Source organism: Ambystoma mexicanum, chromosome 9 (genome assembly GCF_040938575.1).
Source record: "Ambystoma mexicanum isolate Mex_15411 chromosome 9, UKY_AmexF1_1, whole genome shotgun sequence".
Lineage (NCBI taxonomy): Eukaryota > Metazoa > Chordata > Amphibia > Caudata > Ambystomatidae > Ambystoma > Ambystoma mexicanum.
The window spans coordinates 84233245-84259503 of NC_090931.1; positions in this window are offsets into that span (position 1 = coordinate 84233245).

Sequence of the window (26259 nt, forward strand, 5' to 3'; positions counted from 1 at the left end):
TTTAATGGACTATATGTAGTCACACAGACCAGTATGTCCAATTTCTTTTTAGATCTTGCGGCCAAACAAAGCTCTCTATTTGTGTTGCCTCTTCTTTTTCTGGCGTTCTTTATAGCCTTCTTAGGATACCCTCTGTTGGATAGTCTATCCTGTAGGTCGAGGGCATGCAGTTTGAATTTCTCGTTCTGTGAACAATTTCTCCTCAGACGCAGGAACTGCCCATATGATAGATTATATTTTACCCCATCCAGATGGTAGCTGTTTCGATACGTCGGTTTACGGTATAACTCCATTTTGACTGTGTTCCCGGATCTGTAGATGTGAAGATCCAAAAAATGGATGCAATGATGATCCCATTGGATGGTGAATTTTATATCATCATCAGTTAAGGCATTGATGCAATTGGAGCAATTCAAGGTGTGAGCCTTTCCAAATCAGCAGCACGTTGTCTATATATCGTTTCCAGACAACATGTTGTCCCTGTATGGATTGTGAATGGACGTGATGTTATCTGTCTTGTACTTCGCCATGTAGAGGTTCACGACGTCGGGGGCGAAGGTAGCCTGTACATTCAAGAAATGTTCAGGAAAGATCTGCAGAACTATGCAGAAGAAAAAACAACCCCTATCTGCGTGAAACTTATTACACAGATCAACAACAAGGGACCTTCAATAGAATAAACAGAGCTGTGAGCTGCGTCACCCCCTTCATTACAGCCACAACTGGGGTGGAGATCAGTGACTATAATTAGTAACTACGGTGTCTAGCCTTTGGGGATTTAATCCTGATCAAATGCAGCATATCCTAAACGCAGCATCGTGGTATAGCGTTTCGGCTTGCCATGGTAACCAACGCACACATGTGAGATACAGATGAAGTAATTACTGATTTGATGGGTACACATACCTAAATTAATTAATTCAGACCTACATGGCCTCAATATTACATGGACTGCAATTTTTCTGGCATTATATATCGCACACTGCCACGTTGGCAGCAAACAAGATGACCGCTGCTACATAAAGCAGCGGTGGCCATGACAACACGTACACAGCATTCCACAGCAGGCAGCCGGAGACCCTGCAGCGCCGTATCTTTGAGATGCACTGAAACAGACAGAAACTAGGTAAGAAGCCCAATTCAGGCTCACACATGTTGTTATTAGAGCACGATCGGGTAACAGTGCCCGTTTCTATTACTTTCTCATGGGCGACCAAGCGATGCCATTCCATGGCAGGTGTACACGCCACACCGGACCACCACTGTTTAGAGTTTACAAGTGCAACATATCGAACATGTCCAATTTGGCCTGTTCATTTTTAAACAATGTCCAGAACCTTAAGAGGTCATTAATGGAGTCATCTCTCTGTGCGCATTTGACAGTGCCTTATACTACCCGCAGATGCACAGATATCCAGGATGTGTCCCCGACGGAGGGTAAGATGGTCAATCTGTCCATTTATACACAGGGGGCTACCAATATACTCTAATGAGCAATATTTTGACACAAATATTGGCCTTTATTGACAGATTCTTTTGATACGCATCAGCAGACGATTGTCAGTTACCATCCCCAGACTATTTTGAAGTCCAGACGTCTTAAATCTGTGCCGTGACCCCAGCTTGTTGAACACGGTAAGATCGTGGCGTGATCTAAACAGTGAGATTTTCCATATTTAGCAATGCATTTGTTGCCATTAATCATTAAAATAATGTTCTTTCTATAACCCGACATACACTTCTGACACACGTCTCTGCCCATCTCTTGACAGAGCTCACAGGACCCTCCCACCATAATTTGTCCCGTCCTGATGAAGGCCGACACAACAGTAGCCACGTAATATAGCTTTAAATGACTGAAACACAGTCATGTTGACTATTTGACTTGTTGTCCCAGTGTTTAAACGTATACGCTGCTGAAGAATTGTGTAATTATGCACACTTTAATGTTTTTGTGCAGTTGTCCCCATGTTCTCCTTCAAGGGTTGAAAGGTATGTATATGTTTTGTATCGTGATCCGAGGTATTTGTCTTGGGTGAGCACTAATGTATCTTATGTAGATACTTTCTGTGAATTGACAAGTGTCCTGGAAATATGTTTTAAGTTGGATGCAATTTATGTTGTGTATTACATTTCTCTGAAGAAATAAAACTAACCAGTCTTTGATGTGTTAAAAATTGAAGTGTATGCATTGGGTTTAGTGAACCTGTTCATTCGTCTTTGTTAGAAGCTGGTCTTCCCCCAACTGACTCAGCACACTTAACTTGTTGGTTGCCTCCATTACCATCAAACTGGATTCTGAGCATCCAGAGGCATGGAAACTGCTCTTCTGAACACATGTGAGGAACTGCTTGCATCTCTCGTCATCGGTTTACCTGGTCTCCTTCTCCTCCCCCACCTCTATCTCCACATGTAGCAGCCTGGAGGTCTCCAACCTTTCTCTCTTGCTCTTTAACAACTACCTTGTTCCACTTTTACACCTCATTTCCACCTTCTCCCCACACTTTCAGTGTTATGCAGATGACACACAACTCTTCTTCAAATTTTCCCTCTGATCCTTTTCTTACTTGCTCTATCATTCCTGAATGTCTATCTGTCATCCAGTTCTGGTATACTTCCAATGATCTCTGCCTCATCGTCAGCAAGACTGAGTTCCTTCCTATTTTTTTTTTTTTATGTGTTATACTTCACAAGGAACTTTTCACATAATACACTTGTTAAAATCAGAATAAATAGAAACATGTTAAAACTCTTTAAATTAACTTATCCTTCACAAGACACACCATCTCATCTTAACTTCACATTACACACATAGTAAATGCAAGCAAGTCTACCAATTAATTAGGATGATTTAATAGCTTAATGCTAAACATCCCCTAAATTAGCTCTGAGGAGGTAGTGCTTACTTAACATTCCTACCAGTAGCACAAGGACGTCTTTTATGAAATGTATATAGACCATTAATAATTTAAAAGATTTATCCATAAAAATAAATGCGTTGCCATAACCATCCTTAAAATCCTTTAGAAGGTGAGAGAAATGGTCTGGCATTGAATGCTCAGTTCAGGGCAATTGACTGTCAGGTGTTGAATGGTTTCTATCGTGTTTTACATTTTACAGAATCTACAACTCCTTAAGTTGCGGCATATGCTGCCTCGTGCACCCAAAATGTCATTAGTGGGGAACAGATTCAGCCGAAAACGCAAACACTGCCGGTGCCAGTATTCCCTGGGCATTTCCTCAGGTAATATGGCAATGTGTTATAAGGTTTAACATCTAACAGTATCCCCATAAAAAATGGTACTTCCTAACGCGATCCATAGTATCAAACCAGTCATTCGCCCAGACTCTCTTTTTTATTTTCAATGGATTTGTTAATAAATACTCCACCGATGAATCATTGGCACTTAATATTTCAAGACACTGTTGGTGCCATTCTAAGAGGGAGGCCGGGGACTTACTCTCTAACCCACACTTTAGCAGCCCCCAGCTTGATCCCTCTTCCGCCAGGTAGATCTTTCATAGGAAGTTTAAATGTTTCTACTTAACCAGAGCTTCCAGAGAAACTAGACCCAATTTGTACCTTAAAACCAGGGCCGGAACACTAGTAGGTAGATTAAGGATTCTCCTTCAGAATGCTCCTTCAAGCTTGTGCCATTGCCCTTTAAGAGAGAATAGTGACTTCTCGGCACCATATGTCACCACAGGAACCACCTTTTTACAGTAAAACTCTCTTACAGGGATTATCGAGAAACGCCCACATTTCTTGTTTAGACGAGCTGCCTGTGGGGCCAGTGCAGTAATCTTTTATTTCTTTACAGTGAACCGCCGGGTTCTTTTTCCTTTTGGGAAGATTGAAAAACACAAGTATACAAAATAGTCCTCTCTCTCAAAGGGTTTCCCACCAATGGACCACTTGAATGTTCCTACTGCCTCTCCTGTGCCCTTTTGTATAATAAGGATTTTCGATTTGGGAACACAAATCGTTAGGTTATTCTTTTTTATGTAAGCCTCCAAAGCGTTTATCTGATGATGCAGCATGATGGGTTTATGGTCCACTAAAGTCAGGCCGTCGGCATACAATAAGTAGTATCAATGTGGCATTTCATTTTTGGGGGAAACAATTTTGTGTCCAAAAAGGCTTTGCCCAGATCAGACAAGGAAAGGATAAATAGGATCAGTGCCAGTAAACAGCCTTGCTTCAGCCATCTTGCCGATTTGATCAGAGCAGATAGTCTGCCCTCTCTGTCCAATCGTACACACATGGAGGTGTCAGGATCACCAGTAAAGCAAGAGGACAACCCCACTTCTCCAGTTTGGCCCATAACTTGTTCCTCGGGACAGTGTCAAAAGCCATCGAGAATTCTTTAAAGGCAACACAAAGTGGTTTGTTAATTTTGATTGCCCCCTTCTTTAGCAATTCCAGCACAAAACTGTTAATCTCTGTCTCTATCCCACGACTGAACCCTATTTGAAATAAATCCATCCTTCCATTCTTTTTTGCCCAGTTTCGCAGGTCTCTTAATACTAGAGCTGTAAAAATCTTAGCAGGGCAATCCAGAAGGGAGCTGGGCAGCGCTTAGGCGAGAATCCTTTTTAAGTATTGGGACTACAATTGCTGTTAGCCAAGACTCTGGCACGGCTTTCTCCCTAAGTGTTGCCCTAAACATACTGCCTAGTATGCCTACCCACATTTCTGGATTGTTTTTAAGAATGCACATTGCCAGGCCATTTGGCCCCAGTGCCATAGATTCTTTACTCCTGGAAATGCGGTGGAACAGGTCTTCTGAGACCCATCTTAGGCCCCACGCTGTCTTTCTTTTCATGTCCACAAGCCACTCCTTCTCACTGTCACTCTCTGATTTATAGATCTCAATTAAATTCCATAAGTCATGTGAGTTGTTACTTGCCATGACCTCCAGAATTTCAATTCCCTCAGAGTCATCTGGTGATGATAATGTCGTAACCAGGCCTTCTAAGCCGCCTTCAGGTGCTTCCTAACCATCATATTTTCTTGACCATCTCCTTAAGGGAGAGCTCTTTTTAAGCACTATAACCCTATCAAATGTATGCATCAGTTTGAGCGCTTTCCTTTTTGGCAGGTGCTAGTAAATCTGTTTCCAGATTCCTTGAACACCCTTTCCATCAAAGCCTTCCTCAAAATAGCTGTTAGAGTCCCTGAAGGTCAAAATGCTGTTGAAAACTGTCATTTTTTATTCATTCCAGCTTATTTTGTTTCCCACTACGTTTAAGTCTAGGTCGAAAGCATAGCATCGTGAGTTCTGCTTGGTTGAGGTTACTGCCCATACGATTCTAAGAGGCAGATGTTCACTCGCTGAGGTTTCATCCATGGACAGTGACTCTATCTCAGAGTTAATGTCCTCTGAAACATAGGCGTAATCTAAGATGTTTCTTTGGGCACGCCCCCTTCCATGTGTAGTGCGGAACATCATCCCCCTTTATATTCCTGTTTAGGATTAGTAACCCCAATTCCTCCATGAGTTCCCCAGACCTGACCCTTGTACAACTTTGCTTTTCGGACCGGGAGGCACATTTTCCAACCTGCCAATCCAAGCACCTACTATTTAGATCTCTGCATATTATAGTAGATTTTAGTCCCCTACCAACCCAACTAAACAAAATCTCTTTGACTGATTCCAAGAGGTATTTTGCATCATTTTCACTTTATTCCAATAAAGATTTCTTAACAGAGTATCAGTTTGACCCAGGAAACTTACTTTATGCCATACAAGCTTGATTCCCTGTACGTAGGGGTTTGAATTGACAAAACTCTCCACCTCCTCACAGGCCTTATTTGACACATCTGTCAGCAATCTTGTAGACTAAACAAGTTTGTATCTAAGAGCTCCACACTGTCTGTCTGAAACAAGTGTGAACATCCCCTACAGTTCCAAGATGTCAAACCCACCCATGTACACTCACAACATCTGGGACCTCCTTCATACTGATCCACCTGGCCTCGCATTTAAGGTGGCCACCACCCAGGACCAATCTTGCTCCATTACCAAGCGGCTCAAACCATCCGGCCTTACTGTAAATTCTCTAGAATTAGAATTATTGATACTTTTAAATTTTTCAGGGCAGGTGCAGCATTCTTAGGCTCTGTCCAGTGCACCCTAGCTGCCGTCGGTGGGCCCCCACTCCTGATTGGTATTTTGTAGAGGTCATAGCTCCAAACTCTAATTGCATCCGCTTCTGCCAACACCTGATTGAGCACCATACTAGATATGTTCCTCTAGAGTCATGAACAGGCCACCCTACAACTAATCTATGTTCCTCTCGCGTCCCCATCATGCTCCTTGCAAAGGCACCCTGCTTGTTTGGGGTCCACCCTCTTTCCCTGGGTCACTGAGCTCTCTAGTGGAACCCCCATGAATTGCACTGATCCAACCCTCGCAAAATCCTTGTCAGCGACCCGCAACTGCCGTTTCCTCCCCACAGTTTCCCACTCCCTCCCATCATCTGAGTCGCAGCCCATGTCAAAGGAGTTAACAATTTGGACATGCAGCTCCATGGGGCAGCCACCTACTCCTCAATGCAATCACCCCCCTCCTCTCTTGTAATGTGATGATTTAGGGACCCCCATGTTGGTCTACAGCCAACCGCCCTCGCGCTCTGTTTCGGGCCGGTTGGCGTAGATAGATTCTGAATAAAATGCATCACCCCGTTTTGGCAATTTTTCTTCTGCCCCTGTTTGTTTTTCGATTTTTGGCCCATTATGTTACGAGGTAATATCCCCTGTCTTTTTTTTCCATTACCCCGGCTAGATATCTCTAACTTTTCATTTACGATGGCCCCCTCCCCGTACTTTACTGATCAGGCTCAATCTAGTTTAACAAGTATTCTGCAACCTGAAGGGTGGCTGGGGACACCTGATAGGAATGGAGTGACCCTTCTTCACATTTTCACATTTTCTAGTTGACACCCCCTGCTCACATTCTCTAGTTGACACACCCTGCTCACATTCTCTAGTTGACACACCCTGCTCACATTCTCTAGTTGACACACCCTCCTCATAACACATGGCAGTGTTTGCGGCTTCTTCCACCTCACATGAAGACGTTGACATAGCACTTAGAACAGGGCACAAACCACAGACGTTTGCTGCATTTCCACCTCCCGCTGATTTGTTGGCCAGCGGGCCTCTGCACCTATAATATAGCCTTTACTATGTGTTATTTTTGCCATCATGCAGGCAAGCACTTTCTCTTGAGTTGCCACCACATGCACTAAGTCCCTCTGTGCATCATTCATTGTTGACAGAGCAAGTTCCAGGGCCCTTGCAACCGGCCCTAGGGTAAGCAACAGCTCCCTCTGGCCGGAGTCAGGAGTTCGTAAGTGACACTGAATGCTCGTATTCAAAGACTGTTTAAAGGGCTTTAATTGCACCAGTGGATCACCGCCCAATGACCCTTTGGGGCCATGCAGTTCCTTGGGTTTACCATTCAAGGGCGGTCTAGCCACAAAATGCCACCTCACATTGTGGACGGGCACCCCCTCTGGCCTAGGTGACTTTGGTCAATCCACCCTCGATGCCACCCCTTTAAAGATCGCGAAGCAACAGCTCTTAGTGTTACACTTGAAAGGGAAAGGTAAAGAAACTGGACTCCCCCCATTTGTACCTCCACGGCGCAGGGGGGGTGATACCGCTACTAATTTACCCTCCTGGACCTGATTACTATTTACTTGGTCAGCCAGCTCCCCTCCCCGAAACCTCTCTGTATCGTTACCCTTATCTCTTTTTGTCAAGTCTCTGCTCAGACTAAAATCCTTTGAAGTTGTGGAATACATGATGGAGCTTAAAGTCCTCTGCTCACCCTCTCTTCTTTGACCTGTTTGTTCAATCCCTGCAGGTCTCCCATGGCTTGTTCCTTTGAAGACACATTAGTGAGGCTTCTAACTGACAGGGCGGGTTCCCCATGCCCTGCCATAATCGAGCCAGAACCCAGCCCCTTCTCTTCCGTACAACCAGAAACAGATAGTTCCCTGAAGGCTAACAGCTCCAGGTCTGTAATTTCTGCCTCGTTGAGGTTTGGCCTCAGTGTCCTGTCACACCCCAGTACCGCCACTACCTGGTCACCCAATAAGGCTGAATTCTGCACTGTTTGCCTCATACTCTGACCTCCCCTGCACCCCCATCTCAGTAGACCGTGGGTTTTCCTGTGTCTGATGGTCGACCCTGGGGGGGATCGGAGTGAAGGCACATGACGCATTCAAAGTCTCGTCCCCATTACCAGATCGAAGGAGGCAAGCGTTCCTCATAGTTTCAAAGAATGCCTCTTTGGGAGCCTGTTGTGAACGGATCAAGGTTTTTGGGGCATGGACGTGTGCCACCGTGGTTAAAGTTCCTTTTTCCCAGAAAGGTAGCAACTTCCATTTGCTGGACGTTTTGTCCGACCTTTCTTCCACAGGCTCTTCCAAGATGAGTTACTTCTTAGCCCTGAGGCCATAGCGGTTGAGTCAAATGTGGAGAGTTTCCTGGTTGCTGTAATGTGGAATATGCAAGGAGGAAAATGGCCAAAACAGGCACACCAATACAATAACCAAATTGCAACTATTTGAAAGGTTCAACCTCAACATATTACAAGGTTAAGTAATGATTTACACGAAAATCAGAATACAATTGATTTAAAAGTGGAAAAACGTCTGTCTAAAACAGAAATAAAACACATGAGCATACAATTTTGTCTGTTTATAAATTAGATATACTTTCTAGGTCATTGCGCTTGTCCTTGCAGATTAAAAAGATAATTAACAAAGAATTTAAATCACTATTAGAGATTTATTAGTTGTTATTTGACTGTTATTTCTTGCTGACATGTGTTTCGACCACCGTTCATTTTCAAAGCATTACTATTTACTGTCTGATAAAATTGCACAATTCGTTTGGTGATTAAGACATTTCAACATACAAACATCAAATATCAGTGAGATCAATTATTAATACGTAATTATTACCCTTCCAGTGGCTGCTGACATTCAACCTTACCCTAAGGTTGTAAAGCATCTCTGATGCCAATATAGTAGATATGGATGTACCTATGCTTTATAATTCTGTCTTTTATAATACTAGTATCCCCACTAGAAGAAAGGCTTGTAAAAACCATTAAACAAAACGTAAGAAACATGGAGGTCTGCATAAATCGCCATCTATTGGGGGAAAAAGAACAGCGACTCGACGCATCGAGATGCCACGATCCCACCTAAAAAGTACTGAGTGCAACATGCATTTCGAAATTATTCAGGAACCCATGACAGATCCTCAGAAGAAGTTGATTAATACAAAAAGGAATACAACTCTAGGAACAAGGTTGGTGCTGCCAAGCCAAAGGTCCAACAGGACATGCACACCTTGCTTTAAGCGGCACATACCCAGGGCACAAATACTACAATAAAGACTGCGAATTCTACTTCTGTTAGTCTGCAGGACCTGAGTCCTGCATTTTAGAAGATATTAATTGTGTTTGACACTGAGGTAGCTGTAACTGTAACAAATAAGCATTCCACAGAAGGTACTCAAGATCATAATGTAGAACCAAAACTACTAGGATGTAGATCATGATTCTGTGAAATGCGACCCAATTTGTGTGAGCGGGAATTGACCTGAAATATTAGCATAACTCGCCCCTGTCTCCCAGGGGTCCTGGAGATGATTGCTGTCTCAATTCTGATGTTAATGCTGCATACTAACCAACTTGCTGTTCTGGCGCTAACTGGCACTAGACTGAATTTGCAGACAGACAATAGATATTATCGTATGTGTAAATTAAAAAAATTATTTGAAACCGCTAAACATGTTTTACCTGAATGCAAGCTTCTAGGCTCCCTGTATATGCGTTAGGCACTTTTGTAACTGAATATGATATGATCAGGAGTGAGGAGTTTTGCAACCATTGCCTGAACACAAGATTAACGTCATTGCAAATTGCACTTTACTGCGTATGGATTCAGGTTTCCAGACTATTAACCATGAATTCTTCATTGGCACTTTATATTGACATTTCTATATTAATGTTTTATGAGATTCTATTGTTTCTGCGCCCGAGAGGGTCCTTTAATCAGTAACACATCATACTCAGTATGGGGATGCAGAATAACTCTTACACCAAAATAATAAGACCGACTCAGGAAGTTGGCAAAAAATTTTCGCAACTGTTTTATCAATTATCTAAAACAGAGAGTTACAACGAACATCAACGTATGTCGCACTGTGTTCTTTCAACGCATTTCATAAAAACAACACTTTTTATAATAAAAACTCGCAATTTGTGACATCAAACTACATGGCAAACTAAGAAAACCTACAGGGAATTGTGTTTAGACTAAAGGGTACATCTAACTATAATTTCTTTTAAAGTAGGAATGATTTGTGATTGGGTCTCTACAGTCAGTTGGACAACTTATGCCCACCCCTAGTGCAAGTCATCCTCAACAGTTACTAATTACTAGATAAACAGTACATCATTGGCACTCGAACTATAAGGCTCTTTGTTATATGGCCCTTTGTTATATGGCCCTCTATCATTGGTTGGCACGCTTGTACCCTTCTGGAACATTCGGCTCACGAGCAGCACGTAAGCTGATACCCCAGATGTCAGTGTGTGGACTTGACCGTGTCTCCCCACCCAATTAGCCCACCATCTCTCATCGCTCATGCTTTCTTCCATAAAGATTGTCTTTGAACTTGTCCTTGCAAAGTATCATTGCTCCTGGGAATAGAAAGGGAGTATAGGCACACTCTTATCGCAATTCAGGTCTGCATGCCCGACTCCTATTTCCATCCTTGACTCACATGACAGGAGACCGTTTTTCGGTCTGTTTCGCAGCATTTAATTGTCTATAATTAATATACGTGGCACTCATGATGTTCTTTCCTAGTATCTTAACACTAGACAACTAAACGCCTCATGGTTGCTGTTCTTTTTGGATAAATAACCAGTTCTTGGCAGCTTCATCCTTTGACACCAGGACAGACAACCCTTCTCTGTCTTTCTTCGATCTTCAGCCATTTCTTTGCTGCGACACACACAGCTATTAATCCTTCTCTTTCTCCGTGCATTTAAGCTTACTTAATATGTGACACTGAATGTCCAGTTTCTATATAATGGTGGCACTGTCTGCAGTCTATTCACTAAGTATAGCTAGCCTTTATGATTACTTAGTCTACTTGTGTTGCTGCATCTGTACAGTTATACAATGACATGCATATTCTGCAGTGCTCTTCCCGCATGCAATCTTCTTTCCGCATAGGAAAGCTTACTCGATCCTTTGTTTCGTCATCAGATTCCATACGGTCTATGCATCCTCTTCTTCAACCACTCTTCTCAGTGCGTCACGCTCACTTCCTGTGACGTCACCAGCTTCTCTCTCTCATCTTTATATGCCTTCAGGGACTTCTAACAAGAGACTGTCAATCCTCTGGGGGGTACATCAGATAGGGTTTTCTCAGTGGATACCTTTTCGCGAACACTTGTCGCGATATAGTCATGATCATGGGTATTAAACATGGTTCCATTTCAGGCTTCCAGCAAACAGACAGCAGGGGGGCGGGACTTCCTGCACAGGCATTCAGCTGCTCGTCCACACTTCTATATATTTTTATGGTTGAAATGACCCCTGAAAGTAACCCCCTAAACTCTCACACGAGAGAGAATACAACCCGCTAGGAAAGAAAGGCCTAAGTCGATCTTGTAAGGATAACAAGTTTAATCTCATGCGCCGATGAGAGCAACAGCAAAGAACTCTGCTCCCAAAAACATTGTACCAAAAGATGTATAAGCAGAAACATATAAAGCAAAACATTGTCATAAATGATGCAATACGTATGATGACAACCCACGCGACTGATTGGATGGACCCTATACAGGTGCTGCCTTTATCCATATGGGATGGCAGTTTATTGGTCCCAGCCCAGCCCGTCTGTCTTCCGTCACATGGGTGCTGCGGGGCTCATCTTCTTCTCACATCGAAGGTCAGTCAACAAATGAATTATACTCCTACTATACAGCTTGTTTATCACTCATACCGTGTACTTGGCAGGCTTCAAAACAGACACACATGAGGTTTTAGGGCACTCTAACCTTTAACCGCACATTTCACTCACTCCCACCGTGCCATCCGGCTCAAAGGTCTCCACCCTCGTTTTGAACTATGATGTATGCCTCCCAGCAGCTCGCAATGCAACTCACACGATTGTCGCTGCAACAATAAATCCTGTCCACCCTCTTTGAACATTTCAGGCTCTGTTACTTTGGGTTTATGGTCAAAGGGCACCTGGTGTCATGGAATTCGGGGATCTTAGGGTTTAGTCAGTTCTATGGGCCATAACTCGTGGTCATTCGGGAATGGGCTGAGTCATGCTTTGCCCAAAGTGAGAATACATGCACACCAGTCACCGGCCTCTGATCTCGGCCTTATAGGGCAGATTCCTCTTGGGTGGAAGACAAACCTTCACAACACTTTCAAGAACAATGGACAAATAGTGTGGCGAGTGGGGGTGCGAACTGTCCATTTCTGTTGCCTCATGGATTTGGGCCTAGTGCATGCAATGCTGCCTTTACTGTGCTTACCGTGCAAGCCTTCTCTTCTACCTAAGAATATAAATATCTATGCAAAATAGCAATGCCACGCATCCCTTGGGCCACACCATATGAATATGGTATAATTGATGATGTTAGCATGGGGTCCTGCTGGACGGGAAAGCGTCCCTTTCACTGATCCCCTTCCCCTCTGGATCATTACAGTGCATCAAATGCATCTCGCCTCACTTTAAAGCGCTTGGGGGGTTGGGGCTCCCCCCTTCCCAATACCCCATTAAGATGAAATAGGTGTGATAATATGTGTTTACTGTTGATTATGATTTACATTTTTAATATTGATTGATATGCATAAATTAAAAGTTTAATGAACTAGACACGTTAAAATAAATAAATGGATAATCACAATATTCCTCATTACAAGTATGGCGCTAAGTGCTAAAATTGGATGTAACTGATTTACCTCCAATTTTACTACTGCGCCAAATTATGAGCTTTGGCTTTGAGTGGAAGATTTACCTACAGCCAAACCCTGGAGGCAAATCTTGCCACTCAACTCCAACAAATCGGGATAATAGTCGGAATTACACCTGAGGTAATTCTGCCATGGTAATTCCACACAAAAAAGCACCATTGGGTCCAATGGACCCAAATTAAATGGAAATTTACACTGCTACCACATCTTATAATCAGGTGGAAATTCCCACTGACCAAGGGCCTCATCACGAGTTTGGCGATAGCCCTTAAATGTGGCGTTAGCGCTATTACTTCCGCATTTTAGGGTCGGGTTTGGTTGAGTTCCCCCCAGCTATAAGCTGGGGGGAAATCTGCTGAAATTTCGTGCTCTTACCGCCGGTGGGAAATCCGCCGGTGGTAAGAGCACGAAAATTCCCCATTGAGCGCAATGGGAATGGGGAATTCCCAAATGGGCTCAGTGGGGAATGGGCAATACCCGTTCCGCCAAACCCGTGATCTGGCGCTATTAGTGCCGGGGGGTTTGGCGGTAGGGCTAATAGCGCCGGCGTTACCGCCCAACTCGTGATGAGGCACCAACTGGCGGTAACAGTAAATCCGTTTGGTAGTATTTCAGAGGATTTTCCTTTGGAATAACTCCAAACTCATAATGAGGCCCAATGTATGTAATCACATTGGGATAAGTGGGATTAACGCTAACGCCCAAGACTACTGTCACCAAACCTCAGTAATGTCTGCTTTGGTCACTTGTAGAAAAGCCGTTAATTGCAACACAGTCATTAAGATTAGTAGGCTTTTCCATCGCTTAAACTCATACATTCTTAATCATTCTGCTTTTTTGGATCTCTGCCAGCTCATTCCTCAGCTACGAGTCATGTCAACTATTGACATGAAGTTGGTAGGAATTCCTGACCAATGTGAACTTGTTACCATCTATGTACACGTTTACCAAAACTCTACTTGTGACTTTAGTTTTCAAAGTGAAGTTGATTTCTATTGTATGGGAAATTAATGTGCAATTGTAGCTTTTCCTGTTTCGTCTGGGGCTGTAGATTGCCCCAAGCCATAGAGGGTAGATGGCTCATCTTATACTCCTCAAAACTATAGATCTTGTACTTATTTGATTTGCCCTGTTTTACACCTATCAGAGTAGCTACTAGCTCAGATGGCTCTAGAGTGGTAAAGGTCCTGCATCAACTAAGTCAACAAAACAGACATAAAAGAGATTTGGTCCTGGCTCACTAGTATTTTGCCCAACAACTACTTGAAAGACCCCTGATTATGGACTAATTATTCTCTCTTGAAACACACAGGGATCCTCACACTTATTGGAGAAGGATGGTCTGTTCAGCAATCTGTCATCATTTGCTGTTGTTGCGCTACAGGAAACTTGGTTGATGAAAGAGGTAAATATTGATGGTAAGTTTACAGTTCAGAAGCTGGCCACCAGAGGACACCTGGGGCGACCTTGTAGTATCTCATTGTTACTTTGATTGTGCATTCCTATATGCAGATGGGCTATAGTAATGGAATATAGAATGTTGTAGGAAGGGAGGATGCTAGCAAAGGCGTTGAACAGTGAGACTCTTTGCATTGTTAGTTGCGTATCAAAAGACATCACTGAAACCGTAAGCGCAAAGTCTGTTCTATTGCTGTCCCTCAACCAAGGCAGTTTTCATTACTGGGTATGCGAACTATGATGCAATAAAATTTCAACTGAACTTTGACAATGTGCATGATTATCAAGACTCCTAAAATATATATATAGTGTCCTTTAGCTCGCCATGCAGTATAATTCAAGGTGCATGATTTAAAACCGCTTGGCTTACCGGCACTGTGTGGTTGCCCGAGTTTCAATGTTCTACTGAACCTGTGAATAGAAATGAGGCAACGTTACATCAGAGGAAAAGACCTAACAACGTAACAAAATGGGCCTCCATTTTATGTTTATCTCCATCGTAACACTGTGAATACAATAATAACAAGGATCTAACAGTGTAACGGAATATGCTTTCTTATTGTGTTCATCTCCATAGTAACGCTGCCAATACAACAATAAAATGTGCATCACACTAAAGCAATACAAACAAATTGGTGAATCTTATTGATCTGAATTCAGAGTGGAATAAAGATATTTCCATTTAAAAACCATTGGATCACGCAGCAATTCACATAGGGAACACTATTGAATGTAATATTGCACATAACCGTTGTGCAAGAAACAAAGAGGCATGCTACAAGAACAAAATAAAGGAAATAATACATGCACAAATTAGAGGAAATGAACTGTAACCACATAAGAAAACTGAACTGATAATTTCAAAGTGTTATTATTGAAACTAACAGAACATATATTCAACTATACTAAAGAGACTGAAGAAAGTCACAAATCTCATTATAGACTATGAGAGCTTCACAGAACTGAATAGAAAGACAACGGCCATAAAGGAAAACAATATAACCAGCCATTATGCAGGGAATACCACCTTGTGAGTATTTCTTGAATACAAAGGGTGAAACAAATATTCCATGGAAGCAATGGAAGAAATTATTTGACCGTTATGTTCTTGCTGCCCATGGATTGAATTTTTCTAATGAAAGGAAAACATGTCTTTTGATACATTGCTTAGGAAATGATGGGCAACAACAGTTCGAGAATTTGCCAGCACTTTCTGAAGAAGATGCGTTTGGCCTGTAGAACAAAAAAGGAAAACATACATTGTTTGGAAGAACTATGCGGAAGTGCTGAAGAATGTGCTTTTGCTGTGGAAGATGTTGTCTACTGCGAGAACAAGAATGATGATGATGCTGACAAGGAAAAGCCCATGGCTATTATAGAATTAAATAGTAAGCAGCTTGACATGGTAATTGACTCTGGTGTGAAATATACCCTACTGCTCAAGTTTATGTTTGATAACGTTTTTGGAGCCAGCTTAAACTTAAATGTGATTGACATCAAGCCAGTGGCGTATGGAGGGAAGCGAATTAATCAGATTGGTTGGTTTTGTGCAGTAATGAAATTTAAAGACAGGCCAGCAAAAGAAAAAGTGTATGTTACAGTGAAAGGAATTCCCCCTTTTTTGAGTTGGTCCCACCAGGCTAGATTGAAGATAAAACGGGATCCTTGTGCTGTGGAGTCAGTTTACGCGGTGGATCAGGGAGCAGAAACACAAATAAAGACTTTTGATGATCATATGGTATTTAGGGAAGAACTAGGTGTGTTAAAAGATTTTTCTCACAAAATCAGATTAAAGCATGATGCTGTACCTGTAGTACAAAAATTGAGGCCAGTACCGTTGCATGTAAAGTCAGCGGTAAAAGAGGAACTTGGAAGATTAGTCTGTGATGGCATGATTGAAAGAATTGAGTCATCAGAATGAGTGTCACCTTTGGTAATAGTTTACAAACCAAATGGAAAATTGAGACATTAGATGTGTCAATAAATGTGCAATTCCTGATAGGCACCTGTTGCCAAATATCTCGGGAGGATAGCTCAGGGGCAACGTGCTCGCCTTGGAAGCAAGACGACACGGAGCGCCACTGGTTCGATTTCCAGCTCCGTGCTTAGAAACCTCAAGGTATTAAGCGCATTATAAATAACCAATCATATCATAGCTGAAATGTTGGGATGCTAAGATTATGAGTACACTGAATCTAGGGACTGCTTACCATCCGATAATGTTACATCCAATGTCAAGAGATATTACTACATTTATTACCATTGAGGGATTGTTTTGGTGCAAAAGGATGCCTTTCGGCCTTGTGTCTGTGGTGTCATTTTTCCAAGAGTGATGTATCAGCTTTTTCATCAAATGCAGGGAATTTTGTCTTTTTCAAGATGATGTACTGATATATGGTAAGGATCAATTGGAACATGATGATATATTTAAGGTTCTAAATATTTTTAAAATGCTGGGCTTACTTTGAGTAAAGATAAATTTAAGTTCAATAGGTCTATCATATCCTATTTGGGTCATTCGATATCAGAGAACGAAATCAGACCTAAATAAGAATTGGTTAACAACATTTTGAATTTTCCTAGCCCAGATAACAAAGAGAAACTGATTTCATTTTTAGGGATGGCTGAGTTTTATGCAAACTTTATTCCTGAAATAGCCAGTAAGACATTTCATATGAGGAAGTTGTTAACAAAAATGTAAAATTTAATTGGCATGAGCTATGTGAAGATGAGCTCAACAATATTAAATTAGATCTGAATGCTGCACCCACTCTTAAATCTTTTAATCCAAACAATAACAGTATTATTCCCACTGATGCTAGCATTCAGGGTTTGGGTGCTATTTTGCCACAACTGGATGTGGAAGTGAGTGCCCAATTGCGTTTGCTTCGGAGCAAGCTAAGATTAACTATTTGCGCACCCAAGCAAGTCCCCTCAAGTGCCGTTTGGCCACGTTTTGCTGCTCCTGTGTCTGCTTGCGCTGTTTGCTGTTTCAGCTCGGGAATGTTTAAGAAGCTGAGAAGGACTTACAAAGAAACTGCAAAGCCCCGGACTACATTGCCCAGCAGGTGAATCTATTCACCATTGACTTTGACTTTGCAGTCCTTGCTATATTCTCTTTCTAAAATACACCTTTTTATTTGTTTAGGCTTGTTCTATGCCAATCAGGGGAGGGGGAGTTATATAATTGAGAACGTGCGTGCGCACCCAAGCAAGTCCCCTCAAGTCCCACTTGGTCGCCACGGTGCTGCGTTGCTGGTGCTAGGGGTCTTGTTGATTTATAACTTGCCTCAAGAAGTGTGGCACTGGTTTCCTTGTGTTCTTTGCAAGGTGAGTCAAGTGTGTATATATTAGCTTTGCATCTAATTTTGGTTCTTGTTTTGGTCGAATTTATATTTTGAAGAGGCCTCGCTGTTAGACGTTCAGCGGCTTCAGATGCATTACACTCTAAAAACAAACATGCCTCATGTTTCAGGCTTATTGCTTCAGTCGTCCAGAAACTTAAGTGGCAAATCAAAATCCGCCACTCGAGTGGCAAGGAAAAACATTACTATAACTCCAATCCTTCGAATTCCCCTTTCTAACATGGATATCCGCACCTTTTCGCTAAAAGAAAGGAATGCATGGCGGACGATGTTCCTGTTGGTGTAGCAGCAGAGCTTGAACGGGGATCCAGAGAAGAGACGGAGTGCTCTGGTATTGGCCTGTGCTTGGACCCTGTTTTGCCTACTGTCTCTGACCTTACTATCTTGGCCATTGCAGCCTCACCCATCAAAATAAATAATCACAGAAACAATATTGCTCCTTTGTCTCCGGTACACAAGGGCTGTGCATTATCACCAGCGCCAGCTGACATCTCGATCCATGCCCGCTCGTGCACACCTAGTCCGATTACAACAAATTATGACGTGCCAGGTTCCATGGATTCTACCATACAGTCTGTGCATTCTATTGCGGACTCCTTCATGCAACCAACGCTGAGACGCAGATTGCCTATCGCGCACTCAGACAATCCCTCTGAAAATCTGTCTCTAATCGAAATCACACTGGCTGGGGTTAATACCACTATTTCCAGCCTATTCAAACTGTTTGAAGCTATGGACTCGAAAATAAGTTTCCAAAACAAACAAATCCAACATATACTAGATTGGATTTCAACAGTCCCCCTAGTGAAGTCACTTGAAGGACAGGTTGGTTATTTGAAAGTATCTGAGGGATTGCCTGATTCACGAGGCATGGATACCAATCAGCCTAATACAAACAAAACGTTTCCCACAATACCTTTAATTAAAAAAATAATTTGTCCTATTGACCCGCTTAATGCCGATGTGGTAACACTTGATGATTCTTGGACAAGCATAGAGGAGGTGTCTGTAAAACAACGCTCCACATGTGTAGAGTTGCGTGGTTCGTCTTTGGCTATTCAGAGTCATGAATTGCGTCCAAAACACACCTATGTTAAATCTAAAGTTGCATCTCGTAAATTGACCACAATAGCATCATCTAAGCCTCTAACTCAAAAACCGTGTGATACAGCCAAGTTTATGCCCCCAACACCGTCAGCTGAAGTAGTAGCTTATGTCCAGAACTCTCTTAACTGCACTGCTCCAGTATTCATACCGGCTAATCCAATCGCTGCCAGCTATGCACATCGATCCAGTATTCACCCTAGAAATTGTGCACCGTTGTCGGAACTGGTAGGTCTAATTGGTGCCACCCCGGAACAACTACCTAATCGCCAGTTACAAAGTGATTCACACGATCCTCTGACTACCGCAGGAGGCGCCGAGACTGTAAAGCCAGCTAAATCTAAAGACCCTGCCGAAGAGAGAGATCTGCGGGATCGCACTCTAGCAATTAAAGCAGCAGTTGACGCTTATTTAGTACAGCGTCTAAATGAATCCATGGTGCCTAAATCCTCACAGCTTGTGGCTGGTGAGAAGGATTTGTCCATTGTTAGCACCAGTCATCGCACCCATAATCACACTCCAGGTGAGCTTTCCACTTGTAAACCAGTCGATGAGTGTGCGAGCATGCCAATAATGTCCTGTGCGCGAGGGGTGCTAGGCTCAGAATCTTCCCAAAACAAAAACACGCACAATAAACCCATGATCAATGTGAAACATCAGGAGCAGTACACTCCCTTATTGTGAAATGCGTGATGCCCCCTATTAGAAATATGATCTATGCCGTTCGAGCATATTAAACATATTTGGTGAGGTATTGAGTTTGGAGGACATTTCCTCTGGTGACATCGACCAAGTTGAGTGTGTTTGTGAGCAGAATCTCGCCATTGTGTGGCTCTGGATCAAATCGGGCTTAGTTCTTAATTCTATCTGGAAAGCCAAAATGGAGCTATTTAAAATGGGATTCCTGATCGCACAAGATCCATAACACTTGATCCAAGATAATATAACACTATCTGTGAGTAAAGACAATACATCACACAAGGCGATGTCTGCTCAGATCTGTCTTTGTCCATCTTGTAATCCATTAGGGGCTAAGAAATATGAGCCAGGCCAGCTTTTGAAGGCATAACCATTACCGGAAATCACACCAAAAAACATCTCTTTGGCAAGTTGGAACACAAGGGCTCATTCTCACTTGCAATGGGGCTCAAGTCATCCTATAAACCAATCTGATATTGTTATCCTTCAAGAGACTTGAATGTTAGTGGCCCCGGTGTGGGATGATCACGAGGTGTTGCTGTTACCAGCCATAGCAGCCCAAAGAGGACGGCCTACTTTGGGTCTTATGGTAGCAGTTAAAATTAGAAAAAGGTCTGAGGTTGACCAAATGGGCTGCCCCAAACAACTTTATACAAATGGTTAAAGTCTCAAACACCACCAACTCAATAGCGGTGATTATTGTGTACCGCAACCCGATGGGCATCTCGGACGATATGTTCTATAGTGGTTTATCAACAGCTGTGGAACTAGCCTCGCAAGCACCCAATTTACAAGGCACCTTTTTGTCAGGTGACATTAATCTGGATTGTCTTGGGGTATGTAGATCTTCTCGATCACAAGATCAGGAGAGGTGGAGTAAGTTTGTTGAAGATTGCAACCTACATATGGCAAACGGTGCTTTGAGAGGGGACATTCCTACACACCACACATGGCAACGGGGAACATCGAAATCCACTATAGATTACATCTATTTGTCTAACTCTCGCTTTCAAAAAGCAACATCATTTGAAATGATTTTACAGAAAGCTAGTGATCACCATCTCCTGTCCTTAAATTGGTTATGAAACCAAAAGGCTATGGAAAACAAATCACACTGGCATAATCAAATTCTGACAATTAACAACTCACAGACCCGCTTCAGGTGGTCTGACAACTCACTCATAACTCTAAATAGGGCTATCATGGATCAGCAGAGGGAACCTCGACATGGTTCCTATGTAGACGTGCTGTCCTTCTTTAAGAACATCTACATTGATAAAGGTATGCACCGGTCCACTCATACTCATGGGTTTGATTTGTTAACACACCAAACAAAAAAAGCCTATAGGAAAGAACTGAGAGGTACCTTGAAACTACTCCATATACATCGTTTATCAGCCCGTAGAGCCTTGAAGGGCAAATATCAGAATTGGACATGGGCAAGAAAAGTGCATTTATTCCAAGGGGACAGTGAGGCTTTTATGACTGCGATTCAGAATAAAAATTTGGAGCAGGTATGGGCCTTGCTGCTTGCCAAAACATCAACTCACACACAATAAAAGTAGTCGACTGAATGGGGTACCAGGAGCACAATGGATGGGCCATTTTGCTCACTTACACGCATACGAAAACTTCATGGGATACAGATACGAAAGACAGTCTGTGAAAGGGTGGCACCTAGAGTGCTCAGCAGAATTAATTGAGGAGCTTATATTTAAATCCTCAGCCTCTCGTGCAGCAGGGCCTGATGGTTTGACTAATTTCATGTTTAAGGAAAATCCAAAACAATGGGCCTGCATCCTCAACAATGTGTTCCAACACATTCTTTTTTCTAGACAGCTGCCGGACTCATGGCGTACTTCCTGGATAGTGCCGATCTTTAAAAAAGGCGATCGTGGGGCCCCCAATAGCTATCATCCGATTGCATTATTGGACGCCCCGGGCAAGATCTTCTCAAGGCTAGTCCTGAGAGTTTTTCCTTGTGGACACGCTCATGTGAACATAGAGACCCAAACCAGACAGGTTTTGTTGCTGGCCTCGAGACGGCATTTAACATTCTGACACTGAATGCTCTTAAAGATCATGCACAAATTGTTAAACAGCCACTATATTTTGCCTTAGTCGATTTGCATTCAGCATTCGACTCAGTATCTAGAGTGAAGCTCATGCCGAAATTGTTCAAAGCCAGTTGCCCTGCCACCCTGTGTGACATTATTCAAGCCTTATACTCGGACACAACTATAAGGATTAGGCTTTCATTGGCAGGCCTGTTGTCAGCGGCTATTGCAACATTTAGAGGGCTGAAGCAGGGATGTATCCTTGCTTCCGCCCTCTTTAATTTATTTATACACGATGTAATGCGTGCCTTCTCTCAGGCCTGTTCAGACTCACCAAGCTCAATGGTTTGGTTGTCAGAGCATTGTGGTATGTTGACGACCTATTTCTGGTTTGTTTCAAAGGCTCCCATGGGCCTTCAGTCTTTACTCTCTGTTCTAAGCACCTATCTAGACGAGAATTAACTAGTTATTAGCTTGAAAAAAACACAAATTGTTTTATACGTGCTTAGGTTTACCTGTAGATCAAAAATGGACTGGAAAATCAAAAATGTGTCGGTTGAGATTGATCCAAATTACATATATTTAGGTTTCGTTTTTGATGGACAGCCTCATGCTGACTCTCAGCTGAAAAACATTGTGCATAAGTTGGATTCAGCTATATCGCAAACACAGCTCATTCTATCTAAATTTGGCACATTTTTCATCTGCCCAGCGATAACATATTGGCGGCAGAAAGTAATGCCGGCATCCTTTCTGAACAAATTAGAGGTGAAATTTTGGAGGGGTGTCCTCCATATTCCACAATGTGTACCCGGGCCGTGGTTGCATCATGAGCTGGGTTTCACTTCTCTGCTAGCTGTGTATCAGTGGCGTCTGTGTGCCCTGTATCGAAAATGTATAGTGAACATCGGAAATGACACCATTCTAGCTTGCCTCTCGAAGTATATGCTTTCCTCTTCCGATGTTTTTGTGCATACTTGGTCCGCTAGCGTTCTTGAAGTGTTGGCTAAGGCTGACGTCACAATTGAAACTCTGGTGAATAATCCAGATAGAGAAAAAGATAAAGTTTACAGGTGGGATTGGATTGAGACCAGATCTAAATGCCTTACATTTAAGGATTTCAAGTCTCATGGGTTTCATCCGAAAAGTCTTAATGAAGTGGAAGCGTATTTGTACAGAGCACCGTCTCCACAACTTAGAACTGTAATTCAGCATCTTCGCTTTAATCTCTATTCCACACGAGACATTCTTGCTAGAAGAAAACTCATTGAGCTTAAAAAGAACTATTGCAGATTTTGCAGTGATGTAAATATACGGAAAACATTGAAACACATTATTGTGGACTGTCCTGCTCACATAGACTTGCAAAGAAGTTCTTTTAATCAGCATTTGACTTACTTTGGCCTAATGTCTCCTGAAAATCTCTGGCCAACAATATTGGAAACCAAAGTAATGAGTATTCGAATTGCAACTTTTAATTTCCTAAATGTATTGAACTTGCACAGGGTCAATGATCCAGAGTTTGAATAATTACTTACTGTTCTGTATTGTTATTGTAGCAAATTACTATAGGTTTCAATCGGAAGGTGTGGTCGGGGCCCTTCAGGCCGAATTTATTTATTTAATCAATTTGTTTCAGTCGAATGGTAATATATGTCTTTGGTTTAGTAAGTTGATCTATCTTCCTTTTATGTTATTAATCTTCCTTAATGTATTTATGTTTTCTTCTGTGTGATTTTATTACTTATGTCTGTGTTTGTGCAATCCAAGCAATCAATCTCTTAATTATTTTTTACCCACTTAATGATTTCCTCACAAATGTTGTTTTTTCTCATATATGATCCATTGATCTTGTTGTTTTCGAAAAAGTTTTGTAAATTTGTAAATTTTAAAGAATGTAATATAAAACTGTTTTGAAAAAGTTGAGTTTATTCAGATAAATTCAATAAAAAAATGTTTAAAAAAAGACTAATTATTCAACTATTGAAAAGGAGTTACTGGCTGTGAAATGGGCTGTTGAAAAATGTATAAAAAGGTAATTTATGTGGGGAACAAAGTTTGTTGTGAGGTCTGATCACAAACCTCTTAAGGAAATTCTCACTACTAAAGGACTTGATAAGACCTCATCTAGGATTAGGAAGTGGGTAGCGAGTCTATAAGAATATAATTTTGATGTTGAATTTGTGCAAGGGGTCCAAAACAAATCAGCTGATTGTCTTTCGAGATTAACCACTGTGGTTGAAAATGTAGATGATGAGCAGGGTAATGATGAGTAACACATTTTGAGTATATGTCAGAATATGTCATGATCTCTGCGTCCAAAAGGTCAGGGTTTTCCCAACACTGGAACTCTTCTGGAAAGCAGGAACTCTTTTCTTACCTAGGCGTGGCTGTGGAAGGAGACACCTAAGCACTACAGGAGGCTATTTAAACCACACCCGATGGATGAATATTGCTTTGCGTTATTCTGCATCCTCTGCAGCAGAACGCTCATCGTGTCTTCTGCATCTGATCCTGGGCCTAAGGAAAAAGGCTTACCATCCTGAATCCAGTCTTCAGCAACACCTATAAAGACAAGAAAGAACAGGTTAGCATTACGGTCTTCAGTGACAGCTCTTCACTTACCTGGTCCATCGGCTGTCACCAACGCCTCGCGCTGCATTCCGGCATCTGAAAGACAAAGGCTTACCTACTCTTCGTGCGCTCCGGAGGTCTTCACACTGCATTCCGGCATCTGAAAGACAAAAGCTTACCAACTCTTCGCACGCTCCGGAGGCCTTCGGCGCTGCATCCCGCATCTGAAAGACAAAACAAGGTGCATTTAAAGACATTGGGGAACTTTAATACTCACGTGCCATTACTCCTTTCCACATCTAACCCAGTGGGTATTCCGGCACCCTGCAGCCGCTCCGAACTTGTACCTGCAAAATAAAAAGACAGTTAGAGCGCATCGTGAAGCAGGCAACAAGCGCTTACTTACGTGCTTCCAGGCGCTTCTATTCATCACACGGGTTCCATTTTCAACTCACTTCAGCCCGCCATCCGCCAGCGCCGGAACCCTGCAAAACAAGAGACATCATTACTAAAGACTTTAAAGACATTGGAATTACTCGAAACTTACCGCTCGTGCAGTAAACGACGGACAGCAGTCCTCTGAAGTCAAGAGGCCTGCTCCCCTTATCCAGTGAAGAAACTGGTTACAGCACCCTGCCCCGAGGCAGATGGAGAGCACGGCGTTCACTTACCTAAGGTGAGAGCGTTAACCTTTGGGGTTCTACAGGAGAAGAGAAAGGGAAGAAGAGAGAGACATTCAATAACCCAGTTCCTTAATCCCATATTTTCTATCTGCAGACATCTTACCCTTCGAGTCAGACATACAGTGCACAGAGGTCCAGCCCAAAGAGCCAGCTGTGTGTTACACATCCCCTTTGAAGATACGGTATACGCCCAGTCAAGACCGGCGCCTCTACGGGAATCAGGTGAGCGTTACAGAATATTGCTTCTGAGGATGAGTGGTTGGCTGCGATGGATGTAGATGAAATCTTCACAAAGGTGAGGGAATTACTTAAAAGTGGCGTGAAGGGTAGCGAAATCAGGAAAGGTGTTTTACTGGATGCAGTGAGACACATATTTGACGAGTTACATTTACATGATGGTTCTAAGAAATGGAAAACTGTATCCGCCTGTAGGAGTGAGGAAAAAGATATCACAGAGAGCTCATGAGGGACATCAAGGGATGATCAAAACTAAGCAGAGAGTTAGACAGGATTTTTGGTGGCCTGCCGTTGATTTGGAAGTGGAAAGACTTATCCGTGATTGTTGTAGTTGAAGTCACTCAGCTAAGGGTTATGTAGCTAGGCAGATGCCGATGACTATAACCTCGATTCCCGCTATACCTTGGGATTGTGTTGGTTTAGATATTGTGGGTCCTGTAAGAAGTCAAGGTCATTTGAAATACTGTATGGTACTTATAGACATGCTGTCCAGGTGGGTAGAAGTTGAGTGGGTGCAATACATTTGTTCGAAAGATGTAATTGCGTTTTTGGATAACATTTTCAAGCGTGAGGTATATCCAACCACAATTATCACGGACAACGGGGTGCAATTGGTGTCAAAAAAGATGAGTTTGTTTTTGAAGGAAAATGGAGTTGAGCATAGGACAAGCTCTATTTATTATCCCCAGAACCATGGAATTGTAGAGAGGTTCAACAAGGTTTTTAAGAATAGTATTAGGTGTGCATTAGCTAACAATACTGATTGGAGAGAAGCAGTGGAAGATACCATTGTTGCCCATAGATTTACGCCACATTCTACTACAGATATTTCTCCATTTGAAATACTAAGGGGTAGGGAACCCAATACAAGATTGTGTCCAGCATGGTTGGCAGAGCATGTGTCAAGAATGTTGATTGTGAAGAGGTGAGCAGAAAAGTGTTGCAAAAGCAGGAGTATAATAAACAGCGATTTGATGTGAGGAATGCAGTTAGGGAGTCCCAAATCAAAATAGGTGATTGGGTGAGGATAAAACTCCCAGAGGTGAACGC